The sequence below is a fragment of the Panthera tigris genome, chromosome C2, assembly GCF_018350195.1.
Source record: "Panthera tigris isolate Pti1 chromosome C2, P.tigris_Pti1_mat1.1, whole genome shotgun sequence".
Taxonomy (NCBI): domain Eukaryota; kingdom Metazoa; phylum Chordata; class Mammalia; order Carnivora; family Felidae; genus Panthera; species Panthera tigris.
In genome coordinates this window covers 18,309,422-18,325,047 of record NC_056668.1, presented here as the reverse complement: position 1 = coordinate 18,325,047, position 15,626 = coordinate 18,309,422, and the positions used below count along the sequence as shown (strand labels likewise).

The window sequence follows — 15,626 nt, the reverse complement described above, 5'->3', positions numbered from 1 at the left end:
CCCGTCTTTGCCAACCCACCATGCCATGCAGAAAGCTTTCCACATTTGCTTACATTCTGAAAATAACATGCCAGGAGTGCACTGGGCTTAAGTTGTCAAAAAACTTCACACTTTATGTATAATTGGGTAAGAACTATGGGCACACACAGGCGCAGCCTTCCAGAAAATAAAAGAAGAAAAAGGAAAACTTAACCCCATTGTTTCCAGAAACAGACTGCATATACACAACAAAATGTTTGTTAATAGAGCCCTGTAGATCTTTCCTTTCAGTGGGCAGCTGACAGTCCAACTAGTGTTGGGTCACACACCCTGGGTCCCAAAGGATCTCCCCATTTCCTACTCCAACAGTGCGCATACCAAAAAAAGGTTCTAGATATACCTGGCAATTTTATTTACTCTGCCCCAAAACAGAGTTGTCCAGATCGGACTATATGTTCTTTAGTGGGGAAGATCTTAAGGCTCCTCGCTTAAATAACTGATGGCAACCACCTGACATTTGGGACACACTGAAGCAGTCACAGAATGTGGAACAGGAAAAGGAAGAGTCAGGGTGATGACGAAAGAGACCAGAAGTCAGAGGAAAGGGTCTGGGCTTTGATACCGGGCAATCCAACTTTTCTTGATTCCAGTTTTTTTCATCTGTAAAATGAGGAAACTGAGAAAGCGCTACGGATACTACCTGCTCCCAAACCTGATTTCTTTCCTGGACACCAGTATGTTGAGTTGGCCTTTCTACAGCTATGCTGTCCAATATGGTAGCCACTAGCCACACGTAGCTATTGAGTACTTCAAATGTGGCTGGTCCAAATTAAAATATGCTCTACAGATAAAAGTCTCAAGATATAAAGTAAAAAAAAGAATGTAATAGGTTTGATTGATAGTTTTCATACTGAGTACACGTTGCAATAATAATTTGATTTATTGGGTTCAGTACAACATATTAAAACTAATAATACCTGTTTTGTTTCACTCTTTTATGTGGCTTCTAGAAGAGTCTGAATTGCATCTGTGATCCCATTATACTTTCATTGAAGAGTTTTGCTTTAGAGTTAGCCTTGAGGATTAAGTAAAGGCGAGGGGAATTATGAGATGAAATGACACCAGGAGAGCATCAGAATGGAAGCAGTCATTCCCTGCTTCTTCACCATTAGGACTTGGAGTTTAACTGTTTCCATACAAAATGTATAGACGGCTGTTTTAAAGCCATTTTGCTCACCAACAATGAATCAGTGGCAAATAACAAACAGCAAATAATTGGCCTAAAATTAGTATCAATTCATTGACTCTAAGGCTAAATCTTAATTTTCAACTGCAAGCTTTAAGCATAATCATAAATGCATGTGCCTTTCCATAGGCACTTATAGCCTGTTTTTTCAGTTCCCTTTGAATTAAATATGCAAAATAATCATTTAGTTCATAAACAAGACCACAATCTTTTTTTAAAACTTACACTTGAATTTAACAGGAGCAACTAAAATGAACTTGCACAGAGAGACATTTCACTGGTATCTAGCTAGAAACTTTCCCACTAATCTTTGTGATCTGTATCAATTTATTTAATGTATTTTTTTATTTTCATTTATTATTTTTGGGAGGGGGGAGGGGCAGAGGGAGAAGGAGAGAGAGAACATCTTAAGCAGGCTTTATACCCAGTGCAGAGCCCCTGGGGCTGGGCTCATGATCACATGACTGTGAGATCATGCCCTGAGCCGAAATCAAGACTCAGACGCCCAACTGCCCAACAGACTGAGGCACCCAGGTGCCCCTGATGCATTTTAAATGATCAAAGAAGTAGAAATCATTTCTAGAGAGCTTGTTTACTTAGAAATACAATAGATTATGAACAAACGTAATAAAATATTTATACGATTCAGGTAAATTGAGAATGAATACTCAAGTATTCTTCTCAGAACATATTCTTGGACTGCCAACTTTTTCAATGAGGTGATCTTAAACAAAGGCATACATCTAACTGCCACAAAATAAACTACCAACTGTTTAAAGTCAACAAAGCCAGCAGCAATAGTCCTGAACTCTACCATCCAGAGCCAACTAAAGGCAAACCCATTTCAGACCGGCCTTAAGTCACAACCAGTTATCAGGTCAAGTGTTTTCAAATATATAAAAATAGAACAGAATTCAGCATAAAATATATGTCCTTTGGTGAAATTAGTTTCTCAAATTATACACACACTATATGACCATTATAAAGTTATACTGGAATTAAAGAACACGATTTTCTTATACTTTCAAATTCTATCTACCAAAATGTAAAAAATTTTTTCAAACTTATATAATGACCACCTACTCTTTTTTTTGGGGGGGAGGAGAAAAAGTATAATTTCAAAACATGGCCAGGGTAACATGAGAGAAATATATATTCAAATACACAATGGCTGTTCTCTCTGATTCTCATTATCAATCAATCAACAACTATTCTAGACACATACAAATTATCATGTTTTTTCTTTTTTTTTTTAATTTTTTTAATTTATAAAATAAATAATTTTTTATTTATTTTTGAGAGGCAGAGAGAGACAGAGCATGAGCAGGGGAGGGGCAGAGAGAGGGAGACACAGAATCTGAAGCAGGCTCCAGGCTCCACACTGTCAGCACAGAGCCTGACATGGGGCTCGAACTCACAAACTGTGAGATCATGACCTGAGTGGAAGTCGGACACTTAACCAAGTCACACAGGCGCCACATCATCTGTTTTTCTGAACGCAGTCTCTAGAACTGATAAAATACTTCCTTGATAGATACTTCAAAATCAAAACAAAAAGAAAATAAATGCCAGATTTAAGATGATCAGTCTTGAATTACACTTTGATTCCTCTTAAAGAGAATCAAGGGTTCATAAAGAAGTAACACAAGAAATAAAACCAGGAGGAACCTTGATAGTTTAGACATTTCCTTACGACGGAACCATGTACAATATATCAAACTATTAGGACATATGTTAAATACATCTTTAGGTGCTAATAAAATATGTACTATAAAACCTCAAACACTCCCTTATGTTAAGAAGTATACCCTGTCTGCTCAGGATTCTAAGTTGTTCCCACATCTTTATATCATCACACACTTCCTGGTAAGTATCTTCATTTGGCCACTTCTAGAATAATTGAAATGAATAAAAAAAAATAGATAAGTAATTAAGATGAATTTAAATGGCAGTCCCATTGTTACTCATGTAAATGTATTAAGATTTATTTTCCTCTTTTTCATAGAGGAAACTTTTAATGACACAGGTGCACATAAACATATCTCAAAGTCTGTGTAGCTATGAAAAACAAGTTGAGCATGGTAGGCAATTCTAGCTCAAAAGAGGTTCTCAGTATTGTGATACTTTCTAAAAATGTCAAAGCTTGTTTTACCTGCTAGTCCTTGCAAAGCACGAGCACAAGGTTGCTTTAGGGAAGGCTCCAGATCAAATGAAAGCCGACACAGGGAGAGTATAGGGAGAGTAAACTGACCTTGCCATTACTTTCCACAGGGCCACTGGAATTATCCCTTTTTCCATCACTGTGATTGGAAGGGGTTCCCAGGAACACAAGTCTAAACCATAGTGGGTACAAATGGCCAGAGTGAAGGCTCAGCTCTTGGGTGTTCCTGCCATAAAAACAAAAAAGCACTCCCCACCTCCTCCTCCATTCTTAAAGATGTGCTTCCTATGTGGCTAGCCAACAGATAAGAAGTGAGCAAATCACAAAAACCTACCCTAATTGCTCACGTAGATAGAATCTTTCCTTTGGTTTGAATCAGAATGTTTCTGAATCTACCCACTCTCCTCTACATCCCTTTGTACCGCATGTCCTGCACATTCCCGAATGCCAGCTCTTTGTCACTCAATATCCTCCCCTCTCCGTATCCCATAAGAATCTAGAATGTATTCCTGGTGGTAATATTCCCAGGTAATACGCTACAGGTACCAGCCTCTCTTGGAATTGCGGGCTAAGGTCTAGCTAATGGGATTAAGCAGACATTGACAAGGACTTCGGCAAAGGCTACTAAATGTAGCTGAACCATAGTTATCAATGGCTACCTCCATTTTAGGAACATCTAAAAATACCCCCACTGCTGAGAAAATGAAGTTCAAACTCCTCAAGGCATCCCCAACTGTTAACCTCCTGGCATCCCCACATCATCTCCCCCACCCACATTCCTCTGGCTTCCTCTTTTGAACCTGTCTACACCTTCACTATTCCTTCAGTCTGGAAATCCTTGCCACGCCCCAGAGTTAACCTCCACTCAGTCTGGAAACCCAGTTTATTTATTTATTTATTTATTTATTTATTTATTTATTTATGTATTTAAAAAAAAAATTTTTTTTTAACGTTTATTTATTTTTGAGACAGAGAGAGACAGAGCATGAACAGGGGAGGGGCAGAGAGAGAGAGAGAGGGAGACACAGAATCGGAAACAGGCTCCGGGCTCTGAGCTGTCAGCACAGAGCCTGACGCGGGGCTCGAACTCACAGACCGTGAGATCATGACCTGAGCCAAAGTCAGACGCTTAACCGACCGAGCCACCCAGGCGCCCCTGGAAACCCAGTTTATTAATTTTTTTTTTTTTCAACGTTTTTTATTTATTTTTGGGACAGAGAGAGACAGAGCATGAACGGGGGAGGGGCAGAGAGAGAGGGAGACACACAGAATTGGAAACAGGCTCCAGGCTCCGAGCCATCAGGCCAGAGCCTGACGCGGGGCTCGAACTCACAGACCGCGAGATCGTGACCTGGCTGAAGTCGGACGCTTAACCGACTGCGCCACCCAGGCGCCCCTGGAAACCCAGTTTAAATACTGGCTGCCTTTGCTATCAGGACTCTGTATATTCTTCCACTGTAGCCCGTGGCATACCGGGCCTAATTATTTCTACATCTTTTTTCTTCCCCCATCAGGGTGCAAAATCCTTCAAGACACAATGTGAGTTCTTTATTTCCTTGCAGCCCCACAAAGATACTAGTGCTCCTGTCACCCCTGAAACACAGAAGGCATCCAGTACCCGCCAATCAAATGAATGATGTTTTTAAAATTTCAAGAAAAAGGGGAGAAAAATGCAATATGACAATAAATTACTAATAGTAATGACAAAAATTAGTAATAATAAAAAATATGTAACTCCAAATCAGGGTCAATATCACAGAAGTCAATCACAAATGCTCTGAGAAGATTTGGAATAGAGAAAAAGCAGATGAAGGCAGAATTCAAATAGCCAATTAAATCTGCTGCATTTAAGCTTCCCCTCATCTGCTAGAAGAATCAATCAATAATAGGCTTGGGTTTGTGTTCGGTGTTCTACTTCTGAGATGAATGAGCAAGCAAGCAATGAGGTTACATGTCAGAATTTTTAAAAAGCATAAATAATTTAACAATGGCAATAAACCTTTAGAATTCTATTTTAACCAATGTTTTTTCTTTTCCCCCTGGGGGGGAGGGGATTATGCTAAAATTTCTTTCTGATCTCTTTATTGGTTCTTTACAAAATCAATAAATACAACTAAAAACATACACACATTAAGAAATACTCCCAACAAACTGAATACTTCCCATCCGTGCCCTTACAACATGACAAAAATTTCACCATAATAAAATTCACAATGATAAAAAATTTAATCTGAGTCCAGCTCGCAAAATTGATGTGAAATATTCAAATTGCAAACACAGACAAGGAAAGGAATTGCCTGGAAACAAAGTACTTCCTATCTTGCTCATTGAAGTATGTCCTCCTTGCCACCAAATGTTCATTACCTTCGTCCTGGCTATCTCCAATGGCCATGCTGATAAATTACTCAGTCCCCAGTTCCCAGGACTCGTACTGTTTTAAGGACCTCTCAATCCAGCACCTCGCTCCTACTGCTTGGGCCACCAGTCACATGGCCACCCTGGGAGCAGTCCCTCCTCTCATACTTCACTGAACAAGTATGCAGTAACTTCCAAACTGCAATTTTGTCACAACTGTACTCTTGAAAGTGGGGCCCTTCTCATTCCTCAAACTAACAGCAATATGCAAGCTGCCCTCACATTCAAATATCCTATCAGCCAAGAACGCTGCCCACACAAAACAACCGTAGGATTTTAAAATTTAGTTTACTTTTATTGGATTTAAATTTTCTGGATTCAGGGTTGTAAGAGGATTTAACACTTGACATAAAACATTAAAAACAAGCCTGAGAAAACACTAGCAAGATACAAGACTCATCATAACGACCTCAATTAGATTTTCAATGCCTGTCAAGTTAATAGCATATAGTGTCATTGGCTTCAAGCCCTTGAACTGGAACAGCACAATTCTTTTAGAGAATAGAAGTAACAGCCCTCAGTTTTTGCCTTAAAGGCAAACTTTTGATCCTGGCTCACACTAAAGTAAAAAGTAAATATTAGCTGTACAATGGCAAAAAAAAGCGCAACAAACTGAAAAAAAGACAATGATAATGAAATTTCCATTTCGATTTCATTCCTGCACACAAATTTGACTCAAACAAAATCATTTCTAGGCACCCTCAATTGAAACTGTCCCACTCAATCTGAGGATTCACAAAACATTTCAAGAATGAGACCTTTTTTGCTAGGTCAACTGAATTTCTGGAAATAAAGAGTTGCAAATGACTGAACATTAAGTTATTGACAACATTTATGTGAAATCTTTTCACAATAAAATGTTTCAGAAAAGGCTAAAAAAATAAATCTTCTTTAAAAGACTTTAATATTCTCCCTACACTATAGTTAAGGGTCATTCACAATTTTTTAAACGTACGTTAATTCAACTGTCAAGAATCAAACATGATTCTTTACCGTCACAATATAAAATTTCTAGAGCACTCATTAAAAATATTTATCAAATATTTAGTAAATGCTAAATGCAATGGTGGTGGTAAGTGATGAAACAGGTGTGGTAAACTGTGATCCCAATCCATATTAATTTTCTACCCCACCATTGTTGTTTTTAATTATTTAACCACTCCAAAGTAGATCCCTGTCCCCAGTTATTCTCTTACGTTATGGTGAGTACGTAATTCTCTCCTCCAGATAGCTAACTTTCCATTTGGATAGTGACAAGATCAGAGACCTTTCCCGATAATACCCCATAAAAGATTACATCCACAAGAGACTTCCACATAGCATTCCCTCATATCCCTTACCCAACTTAATTTTTCCAAGTCTACTACATCCTGTTTATTTTGTCTGCCCCTCACTATATTGTAAGCTCCCTTGAGGGCAGGGGACTCAGAAATATTTGTTATATGAAAAAGTGAATTTTCTTTTGCATGGTGTGCCCTTAAAAATCTGTTCCTCTATGTAAAAAAAGCTATTAACTTTCTTATAAAAATCTAATTTTAATTTTGAATTGCTAATAGATTTAATAGGTAAGTGTCTGTGACTATATTATTCTTAGGATGATTAGTTTGCATGTTTGCAAATTTCTATTTATTTATTTATTTATTTATTTATTTATTTATTTTTGAGAGAGAGCGAGCGAGCACCCATGCATATGCAGGTGAGTGGGCAAGAGGGGCAGAGAGAGCGAGAGAATCTCAACCAGGCTCTTCGATCAGCTGCACGCTGGGCTTGATCCCATGACCCTGGGATCATGACTCGAGCTGAAATCAAGAGTCGGATACTCAACCCACTGAGCCACCCAGGCACCCCATATTTGCAAGTTTCTATGGGAGTTTCTTAAGACTCATCACTTACATTTTCAAACTAATATGCTGCATTGACAAAACTGTTATTTATTTTAAACAAACCATAATAAGCAATTATAAGAGCATCAGTAAAGGAAAGATTTGCTCTCTAATATCAATTTGCATGATATGTTCTAATTTGAGTGCCTGAAAGTTAAGCTATGATTTCAAAAATCTGCATCAGTTTTAAAGGTTCAACCTTCAAAGTAAATGAAGACACTTTTGGGGCACCTGGGTGGCTCAGCTGGTTGAATGTCCAACTGTTGGTTTCAGCTCAGGTCATGATCTGTTTCATGAGGTCAAGCCCCACATCAGGCTCCAAACTGAAATCGCAGAGCTTGCTTGGGATTCTCTCTCCTTCTCTCTGCCCTTCCCCACTCACACTGTCTCTATCTCTCTCAAAATAAAATAAAATAAATAAACTTTTAAAAAAATGAGGATACTTCCAATAAATATGGTTAAGACAGCATTATGTCTATCTTTATCATGTGTGTCTATTAATTCCATTATAAAAAAACTGAGTAGTGTTATTGATAAAAACAATAATTATGCTTATGAAAATTCCCCCAACAGTAAGGGCAGATATAAAAAGTTCCTTTTGGGGGCGCCTGGGTGGCTCAGTCAGTTAAGGGTCCGACTTCAGCTCAGGTCATGATTTCGCGGTTTGTGAGTTGAAGCCCCATGTCGGGCTCTGTACTAGAGCCTGGAAACTGCTTCGGATTCTGTGTCTTCCTCTCTGTCTTCTCTTCTCACTCTCATTCTCTCCCTCTCCCCACCCCCCGTCAAAAATAAATAAACATTAAAAAAAATTTTTTTTAAGTTCCTTTTTGGACTAATCAAGCCTTGACAGACAATACTATTTTATTTTTGATTAAAACTTAAACTTATGTTGCCTCATTAATTTGATTGTAATTAAGCACATGCAGACATGGAAAACTGAACAAATGAGTTTGTGGTAGCTGGGGGTAAGGGGTCTAAGGTACACATATATACCTCAAGGGTGGGATTAAATCTCTTGTGTTTCTTCCTGCAAAATTTCCCCATCTATGGCCAAAATATATTAGTCATTAAAGGTTTGAAGTTTAACCAAGCCACAAGAGTAATCACGCATTTCTTCACTTAATACAAATGACTTTTCTTGATATACCAGATCTCTTATTCTCACGAAGTATCCTTTAAGGCCGAAGAGTAATTTATCAGTCTCTATCATCTAGGAGACTTCCTTACATCCTTCAATGAAGACAGGATGTGGTTTGTGTGGAAGCAAACTGAGAGCATAGGACAAACTGTTAGATTCTCAAAGAAAGAATTAGGCCAAAAACAATTTCACATCAACAAAATAAACCCCTCCTTGGCCACAACATGGACTTTTCTCGCTCAATCAAATTTCTCAGCTAAAAATCATCTGCACTTGGGAAGAAAAAATAGAAAGACAAGGACTATCTGGAAATTGAAAGATACAAACACCATTTGGGGTCCATCACCGATAAGACCTTAAGAATTCTAGAATCCATTCATGTACAAAATACGCTGATTGTTATTTTCCCTTTTCTGAAACGCTTGTCTTGCGTATTCCTTGTCCCTCCTCACTGACCTTTACCTGTGGCTGTGGACCCATCTCATTCGCTGCTCACTGGATCTACTCTCAGCAGGTTTATTTCAAACATGGCTACATTCTCTTACTTGAACCCACTTTTTTTTTGATTGAGTAGGACAAGGATAAATACAAAAGTGGTTTAACAAAAACCCGCAGATTCCTTGGGACTTTGCTTATTCATTCTCCAATGTGTTAATCGCTCCTGAACTTCAGTAACACCAGTTCTGTGTACTCTCAAATATCCTTAGCCTAATTTTGAAATTGAGACTGAAACCTCGTATTATATAATAAACAAAATACGCTGATTCTTAAAGAGTCTGCTTTTAATTAAGCAGACCATTATACTCATCATCTGATAACTAATTCGTTATTTTTTTTTTTCAATGTTTATTCAATTTTGAGAGACAGAGAGAGACAGATCATGAGCGGAGACAGGGCAGAGAGAAGGAGACACAGAATCCGAAGCAGGCTCCAGGCTCTGAGCCACCAGCATAGAGCCCGACACGGGGCTCGAACTCACAAACTGCAAGATCATGACCTGAGCCGAAGTCAGTCGCTCAACCGACTGAGCCACGGAGGCACCCCATAACTAATTCGTTTTATTTTAAAACCTAGTTCTTATAGAAATGCTGCACCCTCAAGCAGTCTGCTTTTCGGTTTCCTTGTACATGCTGGTGAAGCTCGTTTCACACTTTCATTTTAAGACCAAAAATCTTTTGCTGGCATTTGAAACCTTCCATTTTGGCCTTGATTGGCAAAACCTGTTTAGTCATTTTTTTTTAGAAGAGATTTTGCTAAAAACTAAACCAAGCTTCTTCACAGCTCCTTGCATACAGCTGATAGTCAACTAATAGCGGAGTTAATAATCAAGCCAGTATACAAATTCGCTCAGTATTAGACAAATGTGGCAGGCTGCCCATATGCATACATTTAAAATCGGTCTGTCCATTTGTGCAAAAACTGCTTATGCTGCTTTACACATTTCTGTACTGTTTAAAATGTTTCAATGAACACAATATATTTTAATGTTTTCTTAAAAAGCCAACTGAAATACAAAATATGCATGTTTAGTAAATGAAATTTTAAACATGTATTCTGCAAATGTTATCTGTGGTATGTCATCCTTTAAATAAAATTCATTTGTTTTTTAGAGAACTGCCCATTTCCTGCAATAATCTTAGCTGGTCAGTTAAGTGCATTACTCAATATATAAGAAAAACATCATATAGGTGTTTTGTCTTGCCTTTGTACCTTTCAACTCTGTGTGATTTAAATATATCCATTTTATATCATCATCACATACAGTAGTAACTAACACACAGCTCTTATAAAGTGCCACATCATACTGTATATATTAACTCATATCCTGTTCCAAGCAAGCATTTTACACATATATGTTTTTCTATATACGTCCCCATTTCACAAAGGAAAAAATGAGGTCTGGAGCTAGCCCACAGTCAATAGCTCACAAGGGACAGAGCCAGGATTTATGCCCAGGCAATCCTGCTCTAGTCCGGGCTCTGCATCAGTGTGAGATGTTACCTTCCCTGAACATGTGACAATCTCAATAATCAGGTGTTGCCTAACATCACATGGGTACCGAAATTACCATTACAAATGTGGGGACAATTCCACTCCTTACCACAGAGGCAGGCTTTTAAATACCTCTCGTCTTCCCCATTTCAAGCAGCACTACCTTCTTTCATAAAATACTATAATCCTAACATAGTTCAAGCTAAATCTGTATTGTAGGTTTCTTCAGAAATGCGGCCCAACTAAATCTAAGCTCCTTACTGCAGCTAAAATTTCATACATATGAACGGGAGCCCTCTGTATCCATCCTACTTTGAAGAGTCGGCAAACTAATCTATTAAGCATCACATTTTCATAAAACTATTCACTGATGAACATGTTGGACTGTTTTTTTTTGTAACGAATTAGTAGATTCTTGAACAAGGGTTTGAACAAGGGTCCACTTACACGCAGACCTTTTCTGTTAAATACAATACAGTCCTATTAATGTCCTTTCTCTTCCTTAGGATTTGCCTACTGACACCTTCTTTTCTCTAGCTTCCTCTTTTGTTAAGAATCCATACATATACAAACTACGCGCTAACGAACTATGTTATTGGTAAGGCTACAAGAGTAGGCTATTAGTACTGTGCTTTATTTCTTGACCAGTCATTCTAACCCAGTTTCTGGTGGACTTCTAAAGAGGGATGCCTATGTATTACTCAGGATTTACTCTCAAGAGGGAAAACTCACAAAACACTTTTTTTCAAAGAAAAAACACTCGTGCCCTCACAGACACAGTTATTTCTTAAGCTATCCCTAGGACACTGAAGAAATGGTTACGTAACATTTTCCTCTTCACCATGGTTTTCATCTGCAAATTCAGTTTGAGGGTTTAGGTACTGTTGACCGTATTTTCTTTTTTAATGTTTTTATTTATTTTTGAGACAGAGAGAGACAGAGCATGAGCAGGGGAGGGGAAGAGAGAGAGGGAGACACAGAATCCGAAGCAGGCTCCAGGCTCTGAGCTGTCAGCACAGAGCGCAACGCGGGGCTCGAACTCACAGACCGTGAGATCATGACCTGAGCCGAAGTCGGACGCTCAACCGACTGAGCCACCCAGGCGCCCCGACCGTATTTTTTTATTAACAACAACAAATTAAGAAATAGACATTTTGATTAAACTTGCTACTCAATCAGGGGGGATGCTCATTCCTTAACTTCCTCTGCCTGCCACCCCTCCCGCTCCTTCCAGCCCCTTATGAGGGTGTATCTGTATACTGGCTCTGAGACACAGGGTGACAGAATTTCCAGAGATTTGCAGGAGGTCGTATGTGGCATCACCCCCCACCCCGTACACTTGTATCTGGGATCCCACTACGAAAAGGAAACCATTTCACAACGATGTAGAACGCGGAGAAGTAGAAACCACCAGCAAAAACCAAAACAGACATTTAACATTGTATTTTCCCGCCCTCCTCCCAGTGGCTCAGCGAATCACTTTTTTCGTCATGTACTCACTTCCTTAGTGAAGGTCCTACTGAAGGTACTGCAGCAGAGCGCTGAGATCTTACTTGCAGCCCCTTCCCTCACGCCCCTCAACCCCTTATTCCGAAGCCCCTACTCTTCGCCAGATTGTACCCTGCCCCCTCCTTTCTGTCTTGGCATCTGTCTCAGTTCATGAACATTCATTTATAGTGATTTATGGTCTGTCCTCCCCACTAGACTGGAAGCTTCATGAAGGAAAAGACTGTGTTGCTCACAACGTTTTCAGAGCTGTGGACTGTGTTTGGCCCAAGAAGAGAATCAGTACAACTGTCCCAAATGAATAGATGCAGTGTTTAGGAAAATCAAACCCCACATTGGCTCCACCCTCACCTCAGGTGTAGTGTGTGTGTGTGTGTGTGTGTGTGTGTGTGTGTGTGTCCCTCTGTCTCTGGGAGGGAGAAGGTTGGGAGAGGCATGTAAACAAATGCTGTAAATGCTAAGACTTAAACTCCCTTCCCCAGACCTGGGGTACAATACTGGCTGGAATTTTCCTACCAGGAAATTCTCTAGGATTATCTCATCTCATTGTTCTTTATTCCTCAAATATAGATGTTTACACTGTAAGGCTTTTATTCAGTAAACCACTTAATCTGTCCTTTCCTCCTGGTATTCGACACTTTCTATTTCCTTTAACAATCCTGTGCCTGTCTTATTTAGTCTGCAAACTTTGGGTGAGCAGGGGAATGCGGGTGGGTGGTAATGAGGCAAATACAGTCAAATTAAACCTTCCCACCCAGGGCTTTACATCTAAAATACATGTATAAGGTTTACCTTTGCATTTGTAATTGACATAATGAAGCTAGGAATAAAGAAGGAATATATATTAAAGATGCTTTGTAAGTCTCTTAAGGTAATATATGTCCCCACCTAGATCAAATTTGCAGAAACAAAATGCACATTTCTACTGAATTTTATTGCATTTCTTTGGTGACAGTTTAGTGGCTACATGAAAGGCATATAATAGCTATGCTTATTTCTGGAATGACTGACACCCTTCATCTTCTTATAAATATCTCTATAGAAGTCTCCAGTATGCCATTAACAGTAGCATTAACAATAGGGATCCTCTAGCAACAAGGAGAAAGCCTCATCCACAAACATAATCTGTTTTCCTTTAAACCATTATTCAATGGGCCACATTATTTCTTTTGTATTTTTTTTTCCATCAGTCATTCCTAACTTAACCTTGAGATCTGTTCAGTTGCATGTTCCTTTTCACTTCCCCCATCAGGACCAGGGATCATTATTCTATCTGGAATACTTCTCCGCAGTACTAATAGCTTCCCAAATGCCATCAGGCACCTCTTCTGGTTAGGGTGACAAGAGAGAAGCTCTTGTGCCCTGCCAGTTATCATGATTTCCCATTGATTAGCAAGAAACGGTGACTCCTTAAAGATCACGATCAAATCAGGGCTTCACGATTCTGTGTATAGATGTCTACTCCTAAGGCAGGACTAGTCAGTATGACTAGGTATCCATAATCTGTGAATTACCACCATTATCAAAACAAGTAATTGTTTTTAGGTTAACCTCCCCTGTTTAGGTTAAACCCCTCAATAGGGTAAACTAAAATGTAAGAAGCACTATTATTTAAACAAATAAATGTTAGAGTCTTTTAATTTTATACTCTGTCAATACACCAGGCAAATTCATCGACTCAGGTAATAACCCCAAAAGTCGAGGCCCCATTAACATTGCCCTTATTCACTTCTTTTTTTAGAGCCAGCTGCAGTAGACCTATTTTCTAAGGCCTACAAAAAACACTCAACTCATAATTACATCTTTCAGTGGACATAGATATAGCTGAATTAATCCTCCTCAAACCTCATTAGAGTGAATTGCCTACCCTTCCACCAATGCTTTGCAAAATGGACTGTGAATTTCACCTCCACTATTTGAAAGAAGTGGCAGTAACAAGTAAAAATGTCCAAAAGAATGGCAGAAAGAGCAAAGAAATGCAAACAGGCCAAAAAAATAAACCTGACTCATATTTGCCTAAATGCTGCCTCTTTTTATACAGGAAAAAAAAAAAAAAAAAAAAAAAAAAAACAGTGCTCAAAAAAGTTAAATATTCACATTTGGGCAAAAACTCCAAATGTAAAGGTTATGATATGCTTTTAATTACTTAATTTCTGTTTTTTAGCATGTAGAAAGACAGTCGGGAAAATAACAGCAACACTTGTAGGAGTAAATGTAAGTAATTGGAGGAAAAAAGAATCTCCTTCATTAAATGCATTTTTTAAAAAATACGGAAAACCAAATTCTTCACTTCTTAAATCAGTCTTAACCAGCCCTAAGATGATTTCTGAGCCACTTACAGGTAAAAAGAAGGGGGAAAAGTTCAATGACCTTGTAAATTAGGGACTCAAAAACCATAGTGGTGTGGTAATCTGCATAGCCTCAGGGTAATTACAGAAAAACACTGGTCTGGGAATTGCTTTTTTTGGAAAATTACCATGAGGTAGGGGAAAAGGAGGAAAAAAAAATGGAAAAATTGGGAGAGACTGCAAGTGCTAAGATACCAAAAGGGAACCCAAATGATGAGACATGCAAGCTCGTCTGCCCCTCCTGTCACGCAAACAACTTCTTAGCATCCTTAGGTAAAAAGAAAAATAGTCATTTTGCACAGGCGTTAGCTGAATGTTCGAGAGTTGGATGAATGGGGAAGACTTGTTATACACCTAGTGGTGGGTGGATTTCACCAGGCTGCAGCCTCCACACAGCTTTTCTTTGCTGCACTGCAGAGGCGCCATCTTCTCCGTCTTAATCTTCACTCAATTCAATCCTTTTATCTGCACCCTAAAAAAAAGACCCTGAGGACCCTCCCCGGCAGCCCGCGCCCCCAGGGGGACTAAACCAGACTGCCCAGCGCTGCCAGGGAAGAGACCGCGCCTTAATCAGACAAACGCCTCCTTTGATGCACAGGAGGGGAGAAGAGCTCGCGCCTCCCCTCCGCCCGCCACTGCCCTAATCAGACGCACACCCCACTGTCCGCGAATTTCTCCCCAAGGACTTTCCAGCCCGACACAGAATTAGCAAGCCCCGGAGGTGACGAGGAGTGGCCGTGGAGGGCCCCCCCCCCCCGAGGCTCCGCCAAAGCGGCCCCAGCAGCGCCCCAGCCCCCTCTGGGACAGACGCGCAGCTCCGGGAAGGGAGTCGGGCGGGAGCCTCGGTGGCGCACAGACCCAGGCGGCTGGCTCAGCCACCGCGCCCCGGGCTGGCGAGGGCGGGGTGTCGCGGCTTTTGTTCCCGGGAACCTTCTCCCTCTCCGGAAGGAGCTGAAGG

At 39.8% G+C, this 15,626-nt stretch overlaps 1 protein-coding gene across 6 annotated transcripts in view; it reads right to left on the bottom strand.

The window, feature by feature from the left end:
- LOC102960478 (amyloid beta precursor protein) overlaps nucleotides 1-15,626 on the bottom strand; it is a 269,032-nt gene that overhangs the window by 252,433 nt on the left and 973 nt on the right. The window lies entirely within an intron of this gene.